The sequence below is a fragment of the Felis catus genome, chromosome B4 (genome assembly GCF_018350175.1).
Source record: "Felis catus isolate Fca126 chromosome B4, F.catus_Fca126_mat1.0, whole genome shotgun sequence".
Classification (NCBI taxonomy): Eukaryota; Metazoa; Chordata; class Mammalia; order Carnivora; family Felidae; genus Felis; species Felis catus.
The window spans coordinates 45,877,899-45,892,840 of record NC_058374.1 but is presented as its reverse complement, the minus strand read 5'-3'; the positions used below and the strand labels follow the sequence as shown (position 1 = coordinate 45,892,840).

Genomic DNA, 14,942 nt, shown 5'->3' with positions numbered 1-14,942 from the left:
ACGTCGCTCATCAGTTAAAGCACGTCAGTGTCACTCTGGGTCTCGTGCAAATCTGCGGGACCATCCAGGAGGCGCAGAGAAGTCGAAAAGGCTGTCTTTCTCCAGGGTGAAAGAGAGCTACATTTGTATGTGAAACGGCAGTGTCGGTCTAGAGGAAGGTCTATTTTAGTTTCCCCTAAATCTTAAGATTATTAGGAGGGCAGGTGGAGGGAGGAGGGGTCTTGGTCTATCGTTAGGTTGACAGTGGTGAGGCATGGCTTTCCCCACTAGGGACTCCTGGGCGTCATGCAAGGAAGGCCAGCACTAGGATGGTTGTGTTCAGGAGCCTCAGGCTTCAGGCTGGGCCAGGATCACACGGAGACCTAGAGTTGTCCTGTAAGAGGGGCAGAGGCTACCCCAGCATCCAACAAGGAGGATGCGAACAAAGGAGGCGGAGCTTCCCTTCTCTGCACGCCCAGAGCATAAGCTGGGCCACTGCCTCCATCACCTGTGGTCTCCACGGTACAGTGCACAGGAAGCCGCTGTCAACCCCCAACATCCAAGGCCTGGGGGCGGCGGGGAGGGTCTTAGGGATCTCACGGCTCAGTGGGTTTTGCTCTTTTCCCCACATCTGCTTGCTTACGTGTAGTAGATCGCCCTCACCTGGGTCTGAGGAGCAGCGAGTATCAGGAAGGGGACAGAACTCAAGCTTACTCGTGGCCACTTCTCTTCTCAAAACTTTGAGCGGAAAGGATGTTGGATTTCATCTACCTGTCAGTCACCTGGCTCCCTTCGGCATCTCTCCAGTTCCTGCAGCTCCTCTGCTAATAGGATCTTCCTCCTCACGTACTCCTGCCTCGCAAAGCTGCCTGTGAGTGCCAGGGAAGAGGAATGGCCAGGGTGTCGCAGGCCGGCGGTGCCGCGAGCGCCCGCGTCTTCCTCCAATCCTCCCCTCGCCGCTTCTCACTTCCAAACAAAGCGAGTGATGAGGCCACCTCTTCCACGTCTCCCCCACTTCCTCACCAGAGGAAAGCAAGGGCATGTGACAGTGTAGAGGTGGTCACAGCATTTCAACTTTCGGGTCTCCCGCTTCAAGCCCAAATGGGGAATATACTGAGTAACGAAGAAAAGGAATTTGTTTCGGAAGACCCCACCGGCTGCCGGAGGCCAATGAAAGACTGAAATCAGAGATTACCTTTCTCTCCGCAGGAGTGATGACCCCATTTCTCCCCTCACTATGAACTCAAAACAACACCCACCTAGTGTTTTCGCTACATACGCCAGAGAATAACTTAGTACTTTGAGTCTAATTAGGTGCAATCAAAATCCTCCTCCCCTTTTTTTTTTTTGCCCTCAGATTTTCTCCTGGATGATACCTGTGTTTTAAACAGAAGTGGATTTAAAACATATTTTAGACTTCACTGAAAAATAATTTTCTAATTTTTTTTTAATGTTTATTTATTTTGGGGACAGAGAGAGACAGAGCATGAATGGGGGAGGGGCAGAGAGAGAGGGAGACACAGAATCGGAAACAGGCTCCAGGCCCCGAGCCATCAGCCCAGAGCCCGACGCGGGGCTCGAACTCACCGACCGCGAGATCGTGACCTGAGCTGAAGTCGGACGCTTAACCGACTGCGCCACCCAGGCGCCCCGAAAAATAATTTTCAATGGAAAAAAAATCCATCTTCTTTGGGGGGAGAAAAATGAGGTGAAGAGAAGTTCCTGAGCTGTTGACACGATAGTCCACGAAATGAAAAGTAATAAAGCTCTGGACTTAAACAAGAGGACACACCCTGGAAGCTTACTTGCACAGAGGAAAGTTAAGAAAACCGAACAGAAATCAACAAAAACAACAACGACGACGACACATACTTTCTGTGGAGATGCAAAACATATCCTTGTGAGTGTTTGAGATATTTATCTCTAGCAATTACTGTTCTACTGGGCACAGTGGATTCTCAGTAAATACTGGTTTTGTTGAATGACTATCCAAATTTCTGCTTTCTAAGACCGAGTCCCTACCTTGCGCCTCTTTGTGTCCCTAGCACTGAGCACGGTGGTTCTTCAATCAATGCCTGTCGAGTAGAACAAGATTTGAATCCTCTTCACGACGAGCCCGGGGAAGCCGCAAACAGCGCTTGCAAGGAATTTCACAAGGAAAAGGATGCAGTCTGGCACTAGGCACTTTCCTCACCTATCTGAAAAACGGACAGCAGATTTCTGTCCTGATGCATAAGGTGTGGCCAGAGCTGGCCAGTACAGGCTCTCTTCCAGACAGAGGTGAGAGGCAGGGTTATGTTTGCTCAGTTTATTACCCAGGTGTATTATTTTCCACAGGCTTCTCTGCCGTTACAAGAGTCTGCCACGACAAGACTATGAGGTTAGTGCTGTTTCCTTTCAGGGGCCTGAGACAGGTGTGACTTACTTCTAAGCACTGAGGTCAATTGAAAACAACTGACTACACAGAGGAGACGCAATGAAGGGGTAAAGGACGGAGGTTCTGGAACAGACAGAGCTGTGTTCATATTCTGGCTCAACCACCAACCAGTTCTGTGGCCGTGAGCAAATTACTTAACATTTCAAAGCCCTAGTTTCTGTGTCTGTAAAGATAATATCGCCTACCTCTCAGACTTGTTGGGAGAAAAAAAATTAATGAGACAATTTATTAGAACACTGGAACACACACCCAATAAATGACAGCTCTTTTTACGCAACGCTTGGCTTGTCACCATTTTGCAACTGTGATTTTATACGTGGCATCTAATTTTTCCAGTGCCTCAGTTTTCTCAAATCGAAACGGGTGCGGGGAAAACACGCTTTGAGGCAAAGTCAGTAAGAGACCTTTACTCACACAACCTGAAATGAGAAGGAGAATAATGTGGCGGGCCTAAAACTGACATACCCGCTCATGCTAGAACCTGACGTCAGGACCAGTCAACATGGTGGCCTCTGTCCTAGAAGCCTATTTGGGCAAGGGATGTCCATCACGGGGACGGCTTCGATGAACAACCATTTGGAAACATGCTGGGAATCCCCTGGCACAGTTGAGAGAAGGTAAACCAAAATCCCGAGACAAGTTATCTTAGGGAAAGCGCCATATTCAACCCACGAGCCTGCGTATTTTTGAGTCAGCATTCACTCAGAAACACCCCAAACCGAGTTGTTATAGCTGACCTATCTAGCAAGCACTCATTTTTTCCTGTGTATATCAGATCTACTAATAAAAAATTACGATGCAAGTTTCTTCATCAGACAGGCTGTTATACAGTGAATAGTTCTTCCTTGCGCTTTAGAATAAATCCTGTAAACAACGGCAAAAGGCAGAGACCTCTTAAAATCGATTACACAATGTCAGAATTGGACAGAACTTATTAGAGTCATAGAGTCTATTTCCCCCAATTTTAAAAACAAACAACGGAGACTCATCAAGGTTACATAGTTCACCCCAAGCCACAGAGCTACTGAGTGACAGCCAGGGTTGAACCCTGGCCTCCTGACCCCAAGTCCAAGATTCTTCCTGCGGCTGCTTTAAATTTCGTACTTTGTCTGTTTCTCCCCACAGGGCCCAAGCATGCTGCACTCATGGAAAAATCTCTAATAAATACTTGCCAAATTGATCTACAAATTCGCCAACTTTGCTCTTTCAACCCAATCCTGCATTTCAATCCCAAAAGGTCCCAACCATGGCTAAGTAGCAGGTGCCATTTGGAAAAGTCTTTGGAGGAGTTTACAAAGTGTTTTTGAAATCCCATTCTCGTTTCCTCACAACAGTGTAGAAAAGGTTCTGCTGCACCCATTTCAGAGATAAGGAAACTGAGGCCAGAAGTGTAATGACTCGTCCAAGGTCTACACTGCTGGTCGCACACGGCTGGAGCTGGCATTTGAACTCAGACATCTGCTTCCAAAACCTGCACCGCTTCCCTTCATTGGCCTAAGACTAATGAATTCTGACCCGCAAACGATGCTGCCATCATTCTTCCTCCTGGTCTTTTCCACTGAAAAAAAGAGAGGCACTCCATAAGGCGTCTTCGCGTCAACTTAAAACACGTGGGCTGACCGAACCGTAGAAGATTGTTATGTTCAGGTATGAACATCCTCTGCCCCACCCGGACCCTTATTCCCTTCCACAAAGCAAAGACCTCGGACCCCAGCTCCCGAGACCACAACAGCACTGACACGTACTGCGTACGAGGTTTGAAAGGCCAGCCCGAGGGAGATGGCTACATTTTTTCCTTACCCCGTCGCTAAAGCCATCTTCAATCATGGTTTGTGTCAGAGGGGGAAGGAAAGAGGTCGCTTCTGGGAGTCTTAGCAGCACGGGGGCTGTGACGTGACCTACAAGGCCTCCATGTAGGTCAGGGATGGGCGAAGCCACCGAGCGAGGCGGCCAGAGATGCTCCAAGCCTCCTTGCCGGCTGCTCCCGGGAGCGGTTAAAGATAGAGACGGCGGCAGCTAATGGCGGGGGTGGGAGGAAGGGAGAGGAACAGGGGCTGTGAAGGAAGGTGCGGGGGGGACGGATATAATCCAGCATACAGAAACCTGTCAGGATGGGATTTATTTTTGTTCTGTGAGGGAGTATAATAGGGCTTTGCCTGTACTCTCAATAGCTGTTTTGAAGTGAACCCGGCTGGTATGTCTTTAATTTGTCATTTCATTATGAAACTGTTTCCCTTCCAAGAAGCCTTCAAGTCAGGAAGCTCTGTCTGCCCACACAGGAAATTCCTTTGCTTCAACTTCCCCAAAAAGGAAATTTCCCTCAGAAGTGAGCCCAGCATATGCCTTTGAGCAGAGCTGTTTCAAGAAACTTTGGCAGCTGAGTCCCAAAAACACCCCTGGCTTTTCTGCTGCTGCTGGGATGTGGGGATAAACAGTTCGGTTCTTGCCCCCGGTGGGGGGGGGGGGGGGAGGCGGTGGGGACCCCGCTGAAGCGGGCCCTGGCTCACCCCCTTCCTCCCTCTTCTTCGTTCTCCGGTGCCCTCGCCCCCCCCCCCCCGTCCTGTCCTGCATCACAGCAAGAGCTCTACCTCTCCAAGAGGGATGAAGTACCTGCCACATTCCCCAAGCACCCCGAGAAATGGGCCCATCTGGAGACTCACCCACAGGGCACACGCAAACACGCTCATAGATGGGCACCCCAAGGTCATCCAACGGCGATGCAACACAACAGCACCTCTTTCTTTCTTTCTTTCTTTCTTTCTTTCTTTCTTTCTTTCTTTCTTTCTTTCTTTCTTTCTTTCTTTCTTTCTTTCGTAACTTAACATTTTGTTAATTTTAATAGACTCTGAAAATCAGGACAACTTGGTTGATGTGTGGGGGTGGGGAGGGGTCGTGGAGACAGGGTGTCTGGTCTTACTCTAAACGTTTTATTTCTGGGGCGCCTGGGTGGCTCAGTCGGTTGAGCGTCCGACTTCAGCTCAGGTCATGATCTCGCGGTCCGTGAGTTCGAGCCCCGCGTCGGGCTCTGTGCTGACAGCTCAGAGCCTGGAGCCTGTTTCGGATTCTGTGTCTCCCTCTCTCTCTGACCCTCCCCCGTTCATGCTCTGTCTCTCTCTGTCTCAAAAATAAATAAACATTAAAAAAATTTTTTTAAACATTTTATTTTTATGTTGCCCACATCCTACCTGGTTGTTTTTGTTTTTGTTTTTTTTTCCATAAATCTCACTCACCATCATCAGGGCTTACACAAAGAGGGCCCACAGCCGCCCTGACTAAACTGAGGCTCAAATTATTTTCCCACAAAAATCAATTGTGTGCCTACTATGTGCCAGGTACTGTTCTGGGTACCGGGGATAAAATAGTAAAACAAAAAACAAACAACAACAACAACAACAAAAAAACCGGCAAAAACCCCTGTCTTCATGGAGTTTAAATATTAAAAAAAAAAAAAAAATCAGATCCAGTCATCAAGATGAAGCTGTATTATTAGGGCATAATTTACCCACCTTGCTTGAAACCAGAATGGTGATTCTCTCACATATCTGACACCAAAACAGGAGGTTTACAACCACACTGGAGCAAAACACTCACTCTTGTTCCCTCTCCGACCCACACACCGACTTGAGACCTGTCATAGAAAGACTACAGTATTTGAGATGAAGAAGGTACAAGAAAATACGAGAGCCCGCCAGAGCTTCTAAAGCACGCATATTACCATATCCTCTTTTCTCAAGGGTGGTGGATTTTTTTGTACACAAACTTCCCCAGTGCAGATTTTAAGTAAAACATGGAGGGGGGAGAAATATCTGAAACCACAGCCTTGTAAAAACTAATCTCTCAGACATATTGTGAATGACTAAGTGGGTGAGTGCCCGGAGCAGCTGTGAAGCGAATAATAATATATAGTATTTTATGAAGCTTCTTAGCAGAGAGGCATTGGCAGGAAACTGCCAGACTCATAGTCAAGTTTTTAATTTTCCATTTCAAATCACTTCATTTAAAAAAAAAAAATGTTGTCAAAGGGAAACAACACAGAGAGCTAGAGCACAAAAGGAGGGAGTGGTATTGAACTTCAAACTGTGAAGCAGGCGGTAGGACAAAGAGAGACACAGACAGATGAGGAACTAAGACAGCCCTGGATTTTCACCCTGCAATTAGATTGCACTAGAATGGCAAAGCGATAGAATCTGATCTTATTACACTATTCATGTGCCAGGACTCTGTAAGGGATACTGTTTACCAGGAAACAGAGCGATATTTAAGGGACTAGTGAGAATCATATAGCGCGTTGAAATCTGAATAGATTAACCCTGAGGTTTTGGGTTGTGGTGGATACGTTCCATGGAGTGGATTTATAATTTTATTTTAGTGAGTTATTCTATTTTTCTAAACTTTACGAGGTTTTAACCACATGGTTGAATCTCTTAGGGGGACCCAACATCATTTTTCATGTTCGCAGAGAGAATGGTGTCGGGAATAGGCCTTTGGCTTGGAGTGGGAGGGGGAGTGTGGAGGGGAGCCTGAGGAATCTGCTTTGCCAACTACCAGCTCTGCGACTCTGGCCAAGTTCCTTAACCTCTTTAAACCTGCCTTTTCATCAGTGAAGTGGGGATAATAAAACTCAGCCCATAGGACTATCATGAGGATTAAATGATCTAATACTTGTGAAAAGTGCCTTCCACGAGTACTCAATAAACGGTGGTTATTACTCCGCACAGAGAGCTATGAAGGATCTTTTTCCCAAATTCCACGCACCCACTCCTCAAATAAGCCACTCACCTCTGGCTGGCACCTTTAAATTCTCCGCAAGTCAAGATTTTCCTGACCGCTTCAACTTGAGACCTGGATTAACGTTAGGTCCCTCATAATACCAGCGTGGTCTTGGCATTGCGATCAAACATTCAGTCGCTTCAGAGGTAAAGACGGTTTGGTTAAGAACGACTGAAAGGCTTAAGGATTCAGATGCAAAATTCACTCCTCCTCTCAAGGCAATGAAGATGACTTCTACGTTCTCCAGTCAACCGTGTGCCAGAGAAGATCGGACTTTGTCCAGTCAATACCAATGCTGGCAATGTCGTGAAACCAACGGCCAGGCATGGTAAATATCAGATTACTCATCTTCGTCTCAGAGGTCCAGCTTCACAATGTTGTGTCTGAATCAAGGGGCCTGGATTTTCCATCTAATTTTACGTCAGTCTTCTCCATGGAGAAGGCCAGTCCCAGGCAAAATTATGGAGTTTTTCCCGACTCTACTCCCTCCCTTGACTTTGTCCATGCTGGCCATCGGTCTTCTATTTTAAAAGATTCAAGAGATTTGATTAACTCGTTTTCATTAAGATATCAGGGACTTAAGGTATTAGCTATCTCTCTCCAAGGTACTAGCTGCTAATCTAACAATTTACCATTAAAAAGTAGAGCTAGGTAGAAATAATGCCCAATCCAAAAGGAATGTATCTTCACAGTGGAACTTCAGACATCACGGTGGTTTATCGTGGGAGAGATTTAAGTTCAGGACGCTCTCACATCACCGTAACTGGGTGACCACATACCCTGCCGAAGCATAACACTGTCAACACTGGCCCTGTTCACAAACAACGTACAAACCCTCTGTCCTAGCTCTAGAGTAGTGCTTTCTGGACAGTAAAAGTTCAGAAAACTCTCTGAATCTCAACACTCCTTTAGCAAGTGAGGAAGCACAAGATGGGAGATGGCTACACAGCTAAATGTACAATGCCAGTGCTACAAAACCCAGTTGTATTTCGTCAAGTTCTTTCCCTGGATCACTGTGAGTAACAGGAATCATCACAGAAGCTCTGTCAAGCAGCTATCTGGAGTTACAGCTATGAAACAGTATGAACCAAACACACACACACACACACACACACACACACACACACACACTCGTTTAGATTCATCTGAAGTGAAATTCTTCTTTGCCTAAGAATCGAAAGAAAAAAAAATTTTTTTCCTTTGACAAGGTCCAAACAAATTCTACATCTGTGTGGATTTTTGCGGGTCTCTGAAGTTCCCCTCAGCATGATCGGAGAATTAAAGAGTAGTTTAAAAGGACGTTATCGGGGCGCCTGGGTGGCGCAGTCGGTTAAGCGTCCGACTTCAGCCAGGTCACGATCTCGCGGTCCGTGAGTTCGAGCCCCGCGTCGGGCTCTGTGCTGACAGCTCAGAGCCTGGAGCCTGTTTCAGATTCTGTGTCTCCCTCTCTCTCTGCCCCTCCCCCGTTCATGCTCTGTCTCTCTCTGTCCCAAAAATAAAATAAAAAAAAAAAAAAAAAAAAAGGACGTTATCAACATCCACAGCTCTCAGGTGAGGAATCTCTCTCTCGGGGAAGTTCTGCTTCTGTGTTTCGAAAAGACCTTTGGATAAAATCCCGGATATCTGTGTGAATACGCGATTGCTGGCCCAACTGTAAGGGCAGCGAGGGTGCCCCACAACACGCTGGACGCAGGGTTGTAAACAGGGAAAAGAGAACTATCTGTCTAGGGCGGGGATCTTGGGAGGCGGCTTCCCCCCCACCTTGCACCAAGAAGTGAAAAGAGTAAGTGTGGGAGGCAGAACCACGAGAACCATGGTGTGGAAGAAATTAGAATGAAAAAGAAAGGAAAGTGTTTGCTCCCCCCACTTGGTTCACTTGTAGTAGGAAAATATGCCCAAGACAGAGGAACCTTCCAGCCCATCAGAATAACAGGTTTGTGAACTTGCAACTGCCGTTGGGCTACTTCCTCAAGCGAGGCCTAGGAGGGGGAAGAAGAAAGAGTAAGTTTATTTCCTCAAGAGGGTTGGCAACAAGTCATCTGCTCACATTTGCTTCTCTACAATGAGTTCCTGGTGTTGGTGACCTGAGAGCTACTTGAGGAGGCAAAAGAACACCACGCATCAGCTTTGTTCGGAATCACGGCTGCTCTGGGCAATTCTCTTCTCCCTAATCCTGCGCCCTTTTTTCACGGCCTGGGGCAACAAGTAGATGATCTGAGTAACTAGTTCAGGGCCCCTATTTAGAAATAGTTTCTTGGGTGTGAGTTTTCATGCCCATGGGACGGTAGGAGTGTCACAGATTCTCTTTGCCGGCTGGGGCGGATGGAAATGTACTTTAAAGCTCAGCGTCAAAGCCTCACTTTAGAAGCTGAAAGCCTTCATTCCCTTGCCAACTGTGCTTTTTCCCCCCCTTATAATTAATTAATGCAGTATTAATTGTGCATGTGCTATGGGGCCCGCTGAAGGAGGATACGGTGGCCCTATCCATGCAGCTAGATCAGCTGGCTTTGTAAAGCTGGAAACCCAGTGGACGTCGACAGAGGGAGGAACATACACATTGTCATTTTCACAGGTTACAGGAAAGGCAACCATGCCTTGAGGTGCAGAGGGGATTCCCACAAGTCGCGCAGCTGGGGTCAAGGGGCAGTTACCAGAAGCCACACCTGTGCGTAATGCCCTGGGAAAAGAGCCAACTCACTGATACTTCTCGGGTCTACGAGAACTAGGAAGCAGGCCTGAGATCAGAGAGAAGGTTCTTGGGACCCAGGGTAAGGTGTGAGTGGCCCCAACAGCCTTCAGAAAATCTGGAAGGCTGAGGAACTGCGCCCATACCTGATCTCAATCATCAGGGAAGCATCCAACAGCGTCAGGTGTTGAATTGCCATATTTCCTTGTGCGAGGGCGTCCTCACAAAACAATCACGGCAAAAATAGAGGATAATCTCCTGTATCCTTGAAATACCACCATCCGAACCAAAATTTGATGTTGAGCACTGAGATCAAGTGAATGACCATGATGCTTAGCATTTATAGGTGATGCTCCACTGCCCATATCCCTTCTTAGTTCTCTTCTGGAATTAGAACACATAAAATGTTTGAGCTGTGAAGGACGTAAAATCCTGTATTCAGGCTACTTTGCTTTTCATGTGAGGAAGCTACCACACTGGCAGAGAGAACGGATTGTCTGGCATGACCCCACCAGCCAGCACGCCGGGGCCAACGCTCAGAGGAGCAAGCCCAACAAGGGTGCTCCCTGCTCTCTATTACCCTGCAGAATTTCCTGGAACATAGGCCATGTTGGTAAACTGAGGCACCAAAATGTCAGACAATTTTTCTGAAGCATGTCAGACTGACATAAAGTATTAGGAAGTGAAATGCTTTCATTCGTGAACCCAATAATACAATCTCCGTTCCAGCACAGCATCTTTCTTGCTGTTTAATAGTCATCTGGGGTAGATCATCTCTTTTTCAAAGAAGGAACATTGTGGAAGGCATGATGCTTTTAATTTAATTTTATTTCTAACACTCCAGAATTTATACAGGTACCTGCAAATACGCTACAAATAACAGTTTGCATAGAGGATTGAATTTGAAAATTTTTTCTTCCTCTATATTCACAAGGTAATTTAGTTTGTGTCACTCATTTACCCCTCTGGCCTTCCTTGTCTATCGTTTATAAAAATTTTGCTTAAATTAAAAAAAAAAAGCCAGCAACCTGTTTGCTTGGATTTTCTCCTTCCAACCAACAGCCTCTAATCACGACTCCTGTCAGTTCCTAATGAAGAAGCAACACAGCAAAGTGACAAAAAGCCTAAATTTGGGGATTCAATCTGGACTCAAATCATGGCTCCTTCACCTTCTCTCTGTGTGACATCCGGCCAGTGATTTACCACTCTGAGCCTCAGATACAGACACAGATACAGACACAAACATAGTATCTACCTTCCAGTGTCAGAGATTATTCAGGATAATTTATGTAAAGGTCTTGGCACACAGAAAGTGCTCAATAAACAGCAGTGACGATGATTATTTATTCTGCATATTATTGCAACAGAGATTTCTTTCGAGTGGCATCCTTTTTTAAAAAATTTTTTTTTAATGTTTATTTATTTTTGAGAGAGAGACAGAGTGTGAGCAGGGGAGGGACAGAGAGAGAGGGAGACACAGAATCCGAAGCAGGCTCCAAGCTCTGAGCTGTCAGCACAGAGCCCGACACGGAGCTCGAACTCACGGACTGCGAGATCATGACCTGAGCCGAAGTCGGATGCTCAACTGACTGAGCCACCCAGGCCTCCCTAGGGTGGCCTCTTGTATACAGTTGACCTCAGAATGGCTCCTAGGAAGCAGCACAGTTCTGGCAAAGTGGGCAAGTGGGGTATGACGACAAAAAAAGACACGCATTTGTCAAGATAAGCCACTCCTAGAAAACAAACAATAAGTAAATCCTAATACTGTTACTTCTAAAGTGGAGCTACACAGACTGCCTGATACGCCTGTAATTTTTCTTAAGACAGTACTATTCCATACCCTTCAAGACTCATCTAGGTCCCTTTTGGTTTTCCTCTTGATTGTTGCAAACCTTCACCATCCTCAGTGAACCGCTTTAGCTTATGCCCCCATCCCCAGAGTAGAGAATTCAGCCCCAGCGAATGGGTGAAATCAAGTATTCCCCGCACAGCCCTGCACCAGTTAGACTTTTCCTTTCAAGCGTCTAATCGGCATCCACCACACATCCACAGCTCTTTCTCCAGTACCTATATCTGCAATCTGCATTTCTATTACTGAAATCTTGGAGCTCCATTTGAGGCTATTTCTATCCATGATCTAGAGGAAACAGAAATAGAGTCTAATTTCAAAGGAATGGAGTTTAATCCACCTACCCAAGACGGAAGCAGTAACGATCAGGGCAGGGTAACTAATTATTCTTGGGAATTTACAGTCAGCATGTGGCCAGAGACAGGGACAGTTTATATCTCTAAAATCCTACTCTACCTGCCTTCAGAAGGGACAAGAAGAAAGAACCCCCCAGAAGACACATGGACGGTTCAGGCAACTGAACCAGAATCCTCCTACGGCAACAGGGAAATCAGTAACATCGAAGGTCCCCTGGTAACTTTCACCTCTGGAAAAACATAAAGATGAGGAGGTCAAAGCCACTCCTGTCAGAAGTTCCAAGCGTCTAAGCTACTGATAAGATTTAACTTAGGCATAAAGCAAAATGGGAGAAAATATCTTTCATTTGAGAATGGAGACTTTATCCTATTTGTATAGATTCAACCCAATCCGTGCTTTGTGATAATGGAGAGGACGTGAGGAGAAACCTAGGGAAGCTATTTCAAGCCAACATCACACCGAATCTTCACCATGCCGGGCAGCAAGGATTGTGTAGCAACAGATGAAGTTGGCCATGGACCTTAATGGACAGGGGCCCTAATATGCCAAGAGAGAGACCACAGAGATACTAATGGTTGGAAAATCCCAGGGAAGACAGTTGAGAGGAGACAGAAGAAATGGGAATATCATTTAGTTCCCACTGTTCAAGTCTCTACTCAGAGAACTGACTGGTTCTCATCGGCTCTTAAGTCTACATGGCTGTCTCACTTTGTCTGTCATACTCTTTCAATATGGGGCCTAGAACAGTGCTGGGCATCTCTGGGTTCACACAAATAGCCCACAGGACCAAGTAGGGACCACCAATTGCCAACGACTGCCAAACATCAACTTCAGAATTCCAAAGACAGAGAAAGCCCTCCCTTCCCCATCCCCCCCGGGATCACAGGCATTTTGTCAGAGCTTCTGCTGGAGGAACTGCCTTAAATGTACAAGGAGCGCACGGCATGAAATGCAAAGTGAAAGAAAAGGTCAATAGACCTCTGGTTATATATTTTTTTTTAAAAAAAAAGACATCTATAAATAGCTGCATTTATTGAAGCTGCTTCCTTATCAGGAAGCATGGAGCTAGGAATTAACGTCTGCCTGCATCGGAAATTCTTTCAGACAGCGAGCCCAAAAAGGAAATTTCCCTTCCAAAGCATCCTGGCTGTTCGGTTGTGGGCTGTTTTTTCTCTTCAAGCTGTTTGAAAGAGCTAAGCAGGGCCCTGATACAGCCTCACGTGCTGCTGGAAAAAGAGAAAGCCTTTAAGCATTTGAATGTGAATGGTGAAGGCGCCCAAAGGAAGGCTTGGAGGGTGGGGGGCGGAGGACAAGATACAAAATGCTGGTGGCTGGCCATCTCTGTTGGGAGTCATTATCGCTTTGTCAGATTCTGACTGAGAATTAAATCTTCCCCGTGTCCTTGCCTCAACTCTGCTGGTGATGTCACAACACGTCACAGGCAGCTTGAGGAGAGGCCATTTTTGGAATACTGATAACGGCAAAGGACACGGGAGGACTTGCTGGGTTTTAGAAGAAGGGTAGGACAGGCCGTAGAAAGAGACCTACAGATTTGGGCAAGGCCAGTGAAGAAAACCACTCCAGACAGACGTGCAGATAGGGTTTGGGTAGGAAAGTGCCCGAGAGCGGAACTGAGCTCCTGGAAATCGTAGAGACGTTAGAAAATAAAGCTGGTTTCCAGTGTGACTGATGGAAATCGGTCCCGATGCTATACAGACAGAACTCTAGGCCCTTTCTTTAGTGAAACAAACAAGGACATACATGCTTCTCTTTGCCCTTAAAAATGAGGAAGCCGCCTCCTAAACAGGCTATTTACCAGCTTTGGGAACTGAAACAGAGTTCTTGTGAGTTACTGGCCACTGTTTGCCGGGCACCATGGTAGGTGCTCCCCGCGAGTTAGCTCTGATCCTTACAGGAAACTCTCATGAGTAGGTATCTTAGAAATTTGAGTTTTAGGCTAAATCATCTCTAACAGAGAGAGGGGGGCCCTGGAATCCAAGCCCACTCAGTTCTTTCTTGACTTGAACCCACGTCCCTTCTATTACCATGCCTTTTCCTTTGGAAACACCAAAAACGCAGTGAGACCTGTTCCCAGGAGGCCATTCCTGGTGAAATGCCAGGGAATGTGGGAATGTGGTTGGGCCCCACTCCTGGAGCTGGCCCTCTGAGGCCTTCATGGCCAGCTCTGTTGCAGACAGAAACTGAACGTCACCCTGAGCTCACAAGAGAGGGAGGTGGGAGGAACAGTAGAGATGGGTGGGCAAGACAGGAGTGAATTATTCACAGTAACAGCCTCTGGTTCCTGGTGGAAGCCAACGTGTTGAGGTTCAGTGCAAATTAACGGTCAAGTGCATTACCAGAGCCAAAATGCTCCCAGTCCCCCGCACCCACGGCCACCCAGACTCCAACAGTCAGAGGTGCCTGTATTTTCGTGTCCACAAGACTCTGTCATTCTGTGTTCTCCTAAGAAGCCTAACTGATGACTTCCAAGGTAGACATCACATTTGGCTCCTCACAGGCTTGTGTGAATCTGGACAATTCGGTGGACCTCCTGAACCACAGTCATCCCATCAATAAAACAGAATCCATAACACCTACCTCAAGGGCTGGTACATGATTAAATGAGATAACATATACGAGCACGTGCTGTGGCTCATAACAATATAAAATACTAGCTACGATTCCATTTAATTCTCATTTTTGCGTCTTCTTAGGGAACAAAATTAACTTGCAAGCATATAAAATTGTGGGTTGCTCCAGCTAATTAGAAAAGAGAGGCAGTGCATCTCTTTTCACTATCCCGGTTCTAATATAGCCTTGCTCGCCATGTGACTGTCTTCAACTCAGTTACTCTGCTGAGAAGG

At 46.5% G+C, this 14,942-nt stretch overlaps 1 protein-coding gene across 5 annotated transcripts in view; it reads right to left on the bottom strand.

Moving 5' to 3' along the window:
- Positions 1-14,942, bottom strand: part of ETV6 (ETS variant transcription factor 6) — a 315,993-nt gene that overhangs the window by 136,808 nt on the left and 164,243 nt on the right. The gene's annotated exons all lie outside the window — the stretch shown is intronic.